Genomic DNA, 6,033 nt, shown 5'->3' on the forward strand with positions numbered 1-6,033 from the left:
CGAATGGTGGTCAGCCACTGAATATCCACTTTTCAGGATTTAGTGGATGTGGTCACTCTTGCAGAGTGAGAGGTTAATTTGAGTATCGGCTCCCCTCCAGGACAAAAGAGGCAGAATTTTACTGGTGAAGGAAGTAAATCGAGTTCGCTTCAAAAGTTTGTTTAGCGGATTGGGACTCGACCACAAGCAGCCTCGGGAGTGCGTATGGGAGGACGAGTGCCAGTTTGTGGAAGATGTAATAGAGCTCACGGAGGCAAGTGTCGTCTGGGTAGTAACTAATGTTTTGAATGCAGCCAGACGGAGCATCTTGCTCGTGAGTGCCCTAGTCGAGTTCAAGAAAGCCGTGGAGCTCGTCGCAGTGGTAGAACTAACCAGAGGCATTTAGCTCAGGCTCGAATGTACGCAGTGACTCTTGGTACTGTTGGAGGCAAGGTTATGGGGACTCAGAATGCTAGAGTCATGGCATGATCTGGGTGATCTTTTAGGGAAGTAGAATAATTGAGTTTTTTGGTTCCGTGGAGTTTATGAAATGGTCTATAATGTAGTAGGTTGTAAGTTCAACAAAATTTCAATGATAGATTTTATGAGGTTTCAGCAAAGTTTTAAAGTTTAGGGCCTTATAGATTTTAGGAATATAAGTTTCTGGTAATTAAGGTGTTAGGTTCGACAAGCTTTTGGGGGAAATAATTAAATTTCGAGTTTTAGATTTCATGATTCGGATGAGTACTTTGGTGGTAATTAGGGCTTTAGATTTTACAAGCTTTTAAGGTGAATGTTTTGAATTAAAGCCACCAATTTTGAAAATTTCAGAAAATGGTTTATTATCTATTAATGTTTTAGAATTTGAAAGATTTGAGAAGTCGATTTTTTTCTATTATGGGATGTAAGTTCTATGATCTTAGAAGTTCCGGAAGATGATTCTTGTTTGATTTAAGGTTTTAGAATTGCAGAATTGAAGGACTGATTTATAGTCGGAATTGAGTTCTTAGTTTTACAGACTTAGTGCTGTAGCTTGATCTACTCTAGTGAATGATTAGTTTGTAACCATTAAAATGGGGTTGATTAGAGTTGAGTTATTGATATGAAAATTTTCCTAGAGCAGATTTCTTTGAGGATTGGAGGTAATGATCTAGTTCGTGTATTTCTTTGAGGATTGAAGATATCGAGCTAGTTTAGAAAATAATTATTGTTAACTCGAGGTTGTAGTAGCAAATCTTAGGAAATGATTCTATCGATTCGAAAGGTATAGGTTCATCAGGGTGTTGGAAATAGTAGATTTCGTGTTGGTATTGAATACAATTGAATTTGAGGTTATATGATCTGTAGACTTTGGGGAATGGATTCTTAGCAGGTTTAAGGTCATTCTCGGTACCAAACTTTAAGCAATGGCTGGTTGCTGATTTAAGGATATAAGTTGAGTAGATTTAGGAATGATTCCTGCTGAGTTGAGGATATAAGTCCAGATGATGGAAATGTGATAATGGATCACTTGTACGTTTGAATGATTTTTGGTGTTGGCTAAGAGTGCATGGGATCGATGAGTAGTAAGGGTACGTATGTATGGATTTCGAAGAGTGCTGGTCCTAGTCTCATCTATTTTTAGCTTGGTAGGAGTTCAAGATGAATCTGTGTGGTAATATTAAATTAAAGAGATTTTTGGCTTTGAGTTGTTTGATAAGTTGAACGGAATGTGCAGTCGAAGAGGGTTACCCTTTGGGATGGTGGTTTGAAACGACCATTGTGTTTATCTTGAGAATTAATTGCGACTTGAAGTCATAGGAATTTAAATTGGTGAGGCTATACTTTTCCTTGGAGATCAAGTATCCAGTTGGGAGAATTGGGGATATGGTTATTTAACTTGAAAAGAGATCGTTAGGTCACCATATGTGGTGTATGAAGTAATAAATCTTGGAAGTTGAAACTTATGCATCAAAGGTGGGTAGCATAATCATATGTATGAAGTAATAAAGCAGTAGGATCCTTGAGTGTTGTTTAATAGTTTTTGATGGATTGAAGATTTAAACAATATGGCCTATCTTGAGATTTATTTGTGAAGTGTTATTGAAGGAATTAGTTGTACTAAAACTAGAGTTTTTGATAGTACAATAGGTGGGTGAGTTACCATGAACGTTTTGATTATGTCTAGGTGAAGTCAATGGTAGTTTATAGTGAGTTAGTTATTGCAAGATTAGATGTTATTCAAAATATAGGTAATGAGCTTGAAGTGTGGGATACCGGATAGAAGTTATAGGCGCTCTCGTTTGTTGGCCGAGAAGGACTTGGGCCTTTTAGAGATGTTTCTTATCTTTAGAAGAGACAGGTGTATGTTAGGATTATGTTATGTGTTTTCAATTTGGGGCCTAGAGGTTGATTAGTACTGGTTTTTGTCATCAATCAATGGGTGTATTTTTGCGGAATGTTGGTTTTCGTTTGGGGCAGCAATGGCCAACTGAGGAATGAGTGGAGATTTGTGGTTTTTGGAGGCATACGATTTTCTATGGAAATGTGGTAAAGGTTTTCTTGTGATTAGGTGTGGATTGAGCTTGTACTTCATGATATTAATTTTTGAGGATATAGCCTTTAAGTATTTTGATAAGTTATCAGAGTGCGCGTGAAAGCATAATTTTTGGAGATACTTAGAAGTTCAAATTTTGTATCGACTTGGAAGATTTAGTAGTGATTCAAAATTTTAATGAGAGATTAATCTTTTGGTCGTGGAATTTGGTTTATGGATGGTTAACAGTGGAAGTGGCTATTAGGTTACCAAAGTTGGAATGGGACGAAAGTTTGGAAGGTAAAGCAGAGATATCATTGATATTAGTGATTTATGGTGTGAAGTTAATAACCATTGGATTTGTTGGGAGTTGTCAATGATATGTATCTCTCAAATATGTTCGGAGTTGTATCTTGTATCTGTTTGGTGCTGATGGTTGATCTTGCAAATTTCCAGGACGAAATTTGTTTTTAAGGGGGGGAGGATGTGATAATCCGTTTTTACGTGTATTTTCACTGAAGGGTTGTTTTTAATTTAATTAATATATTGGTTTATTTATTTTAAATTAATGTATTTTAAATTGATTTTAATTTATTTGATATCGTGTTTAATTTATTTTAGTCGTTTTATGGTTTTTAATATCGTTTTCGGCGGATTTGTTTTTGGTTTCCGGAGTGAGGATTGGACCTCATTTCTTTTCTTTTATCTTTTTCTTTTTCCCTTTTTCCTTTTCTTTTTCTTCTTTTCTATCTTTTCTTTCTTTTTCTTCTTCTTTCTTCCCCGTTTCCCCTCTCCCGCGCGCTACCCCTTCTTTTTCCCCTTACCGTCGCTGCCACTTTGGCCACCCATTGCACCGCCGTCCGACGGCTGTGTTGTACACCACCCCCACCATTCTCTTCCCCTCTCACCAGAGTTCATCCCCACCAATTTTCAAAGCCATAGGACCAGCTGTTAGCCGCCATGAGCCCCTGGAAGTCACTGCACCTGCTTTGTTTTTCTCCCTGTTGCCGGTTGCTTTCGCAGCCCAGAACCGTAGCTCGCCGGCGGCGTGGCCTACACCACCCACCCAGTTTTCTTCCCCTCTCACCGGTGAACATCCCCACCAAGTTTCACCTCCATCCGAGCCACCATTAGCCACCACGAGCTCCTCCAAGCCATACAGTTTTTCACCGATTCCCGCGCCGTCGCACCACCTCCGGCCACCATCTCTTCACAGCTTCTTCCCCTACCTCTTGCCAACCTAAACCACCCATTTCCGGCCTCGATCTGCTGCCGGAGTAGCTCCCACGAGCTCAACTCCGTTCAGCCCCTTTTTGGCCTTCGACCGCCATTTCCACCACCACCCACGGCCAAAACTCGTTTCCTTTAACTTCATAAACATCCATATACCATTCCCTATCAATCCCGAGCCTTGATTTGTCCCCGTTTGAAAATAGGTAATTTATTACCCACGGCCACAGTGTAAATTACACTGTTACGTTGCTTTTCTTCCGCCGTTTGCAACGCCGCGAGCTTTAAAAAAATACCATATAGCGCTGTAAGTATTTTCCAAACTTTACTTTTAGATTTAAATATATTTTGCTCATTCAATAAATATTTATCTGTTGGTTGGCTGATTCCGGACTGAGTCCGAGGAGTTTGGGGGTCGGATGGATTGAGGACGGAGTGCTTAGTTATGTTTGTTTGTGATTTGGTTGGATATTTGTGTCATGAGGCGTGCGTTGCATATTGCATATTTATGCATTTTATTTTAATCGAGAAAATCTCGTTTTATTGGCGTAAATGATTTTTTGGGTGCGTGTGTCTCATGAGCCCAAGCTGGGATGGGTTATTATCTCAGTGGAGCTCCTCTGGTCGCTCGGGAGTGGATAATACTGAGTGACATCCCCTGGGTTGTCACAGGGCGACGACCAGATCGCACGATACGGTAACGCTGTCATGTCGACTCCGTGGTCCCTAGAGTGGCGGGGACTAGAGGATGGCCTGGCCAGGGACGTACTGGGCGCGAGTCTGGGCATCGCTCGTTTAGGTGTCACACGCGTAGTCATTACCTACGGTGTGGCACAGAGCCAGGGTGTGCAGATGATCCCTAGGGGAGATCATGGTGCATGCATAATTGGATTGTTTTTATGGTTTTCGAATGTGGGCCATTTTCTGGGAAAATGGCGAGGTTTGGTTTCGAGGCTTTTGATCCATTTTTTGAGAAAATGGTGGTAGCAGTTTTGGGCCATTATATGGGATAATGGCGAGGAATGGTTTTAAATGGTTATGTTTTTGGGCCAAATGAGTTTTTGGCGTGCGTGGAAAAATTATGATTTTATGGGGCAGGTGCATTGCATTCTTTCATGCATATTGTTGAGTTTAATATGTTTTTATCTAGTGGTGTTTGGATTTTACTTACCTGCGGCCCCATTTTCAGTTCCATAGATGTTGGTATAGGGTTCGAGGAAGAGGAGGAAGCTGAGCCCGAGGATGCAGCTCCGCCGGGGTTCCGAGTTAGAGTTGAAGTTTTGTTGTTTGGTTTAAAACTATATTTGTGTTTTGTAATATTTTATTTCATATGTTTTAAACAGCTTTGTATTAAACTAAGAAAAATTCTGGTACTTAGTTATTAACTTTGCTATCCGCTGCGTGTTTCTCGTGCACATTCGTTGCTTATACACACACTTGGCACACGTCGATAGAGTGGTGACCCGTGATGTCATCATCCGGATGTCTCGATTTCCCTGTGTCCGTGCGTGGGGATTTTGGGGCGTCACAATCATGGTAATCCCATGAGATAAGAATAAATCATCATTGTAATCCCATGAGATAAGAATAATCAATCATGGTAAACCTATGAGATAAGAATAAGCAATTATGGTAACCCATGAGATAAGCATACACCATCATGGTAACTCCATGAGATAAGAATAAGCAATCATGATAACCCCATGAGATAAGAATACACCATCATGGTAGCCCCATGAGATAAGAATAATTAACCATGGTAAACCCATGAGATAAGAATAAGCAATCATGGTAATCTTATGAGATAAAAATACACCATTATAGTAACCCCATAAGATAAGAATAAGCAATTATGGTAACCCCATGAGATAAGAATACACCATCATGGTAACCCAATGAGGTAAGAATAAGCAATCATGGTGACCCCATGAGATAAGAATAAGTTTCAAATCAAGTCCATGTTAAGTCAAGTTTTAGATTAAGTTCATATTATGTTACGTTATGTACATGTTTCAACTTCATATTCATATCATGTTATGTTCACGTTTATGTTATGTTCAAGCTCACGTTCATGTTATGTGATATTCATGTTCATGTTATGTTTCAAGTTCACATTCATGTCATGTTATGTTTACGTACATGTTATGTTCAAGTTTACGTACATGTTATGTTATGTTCATGTTTACATTATGTCTCAAGTTCACATTTACGTCATGTTATGCTCAAGTTGATGTCAAGTTCAAGTTCATGTGTATGTTATGTATGTTCACGTTCATGCTATGATTCAAGTCCATATTATGTTTTAAGTT

This window comes from Carya illinoinensis, chromosome 4, assembly GCF_018687715.1.
Source record: "Carya illinoinensis cultivar Pawnee chromosome 4, C.illinoinensisPawnee_v1, whole genome shotgun sequence".
NCBI lineage: Eukaryota > Viridiplantae > Streptophyta > Magnoliopsida > Fagales > Juglandaceae > Carya > Carya illinoinensis.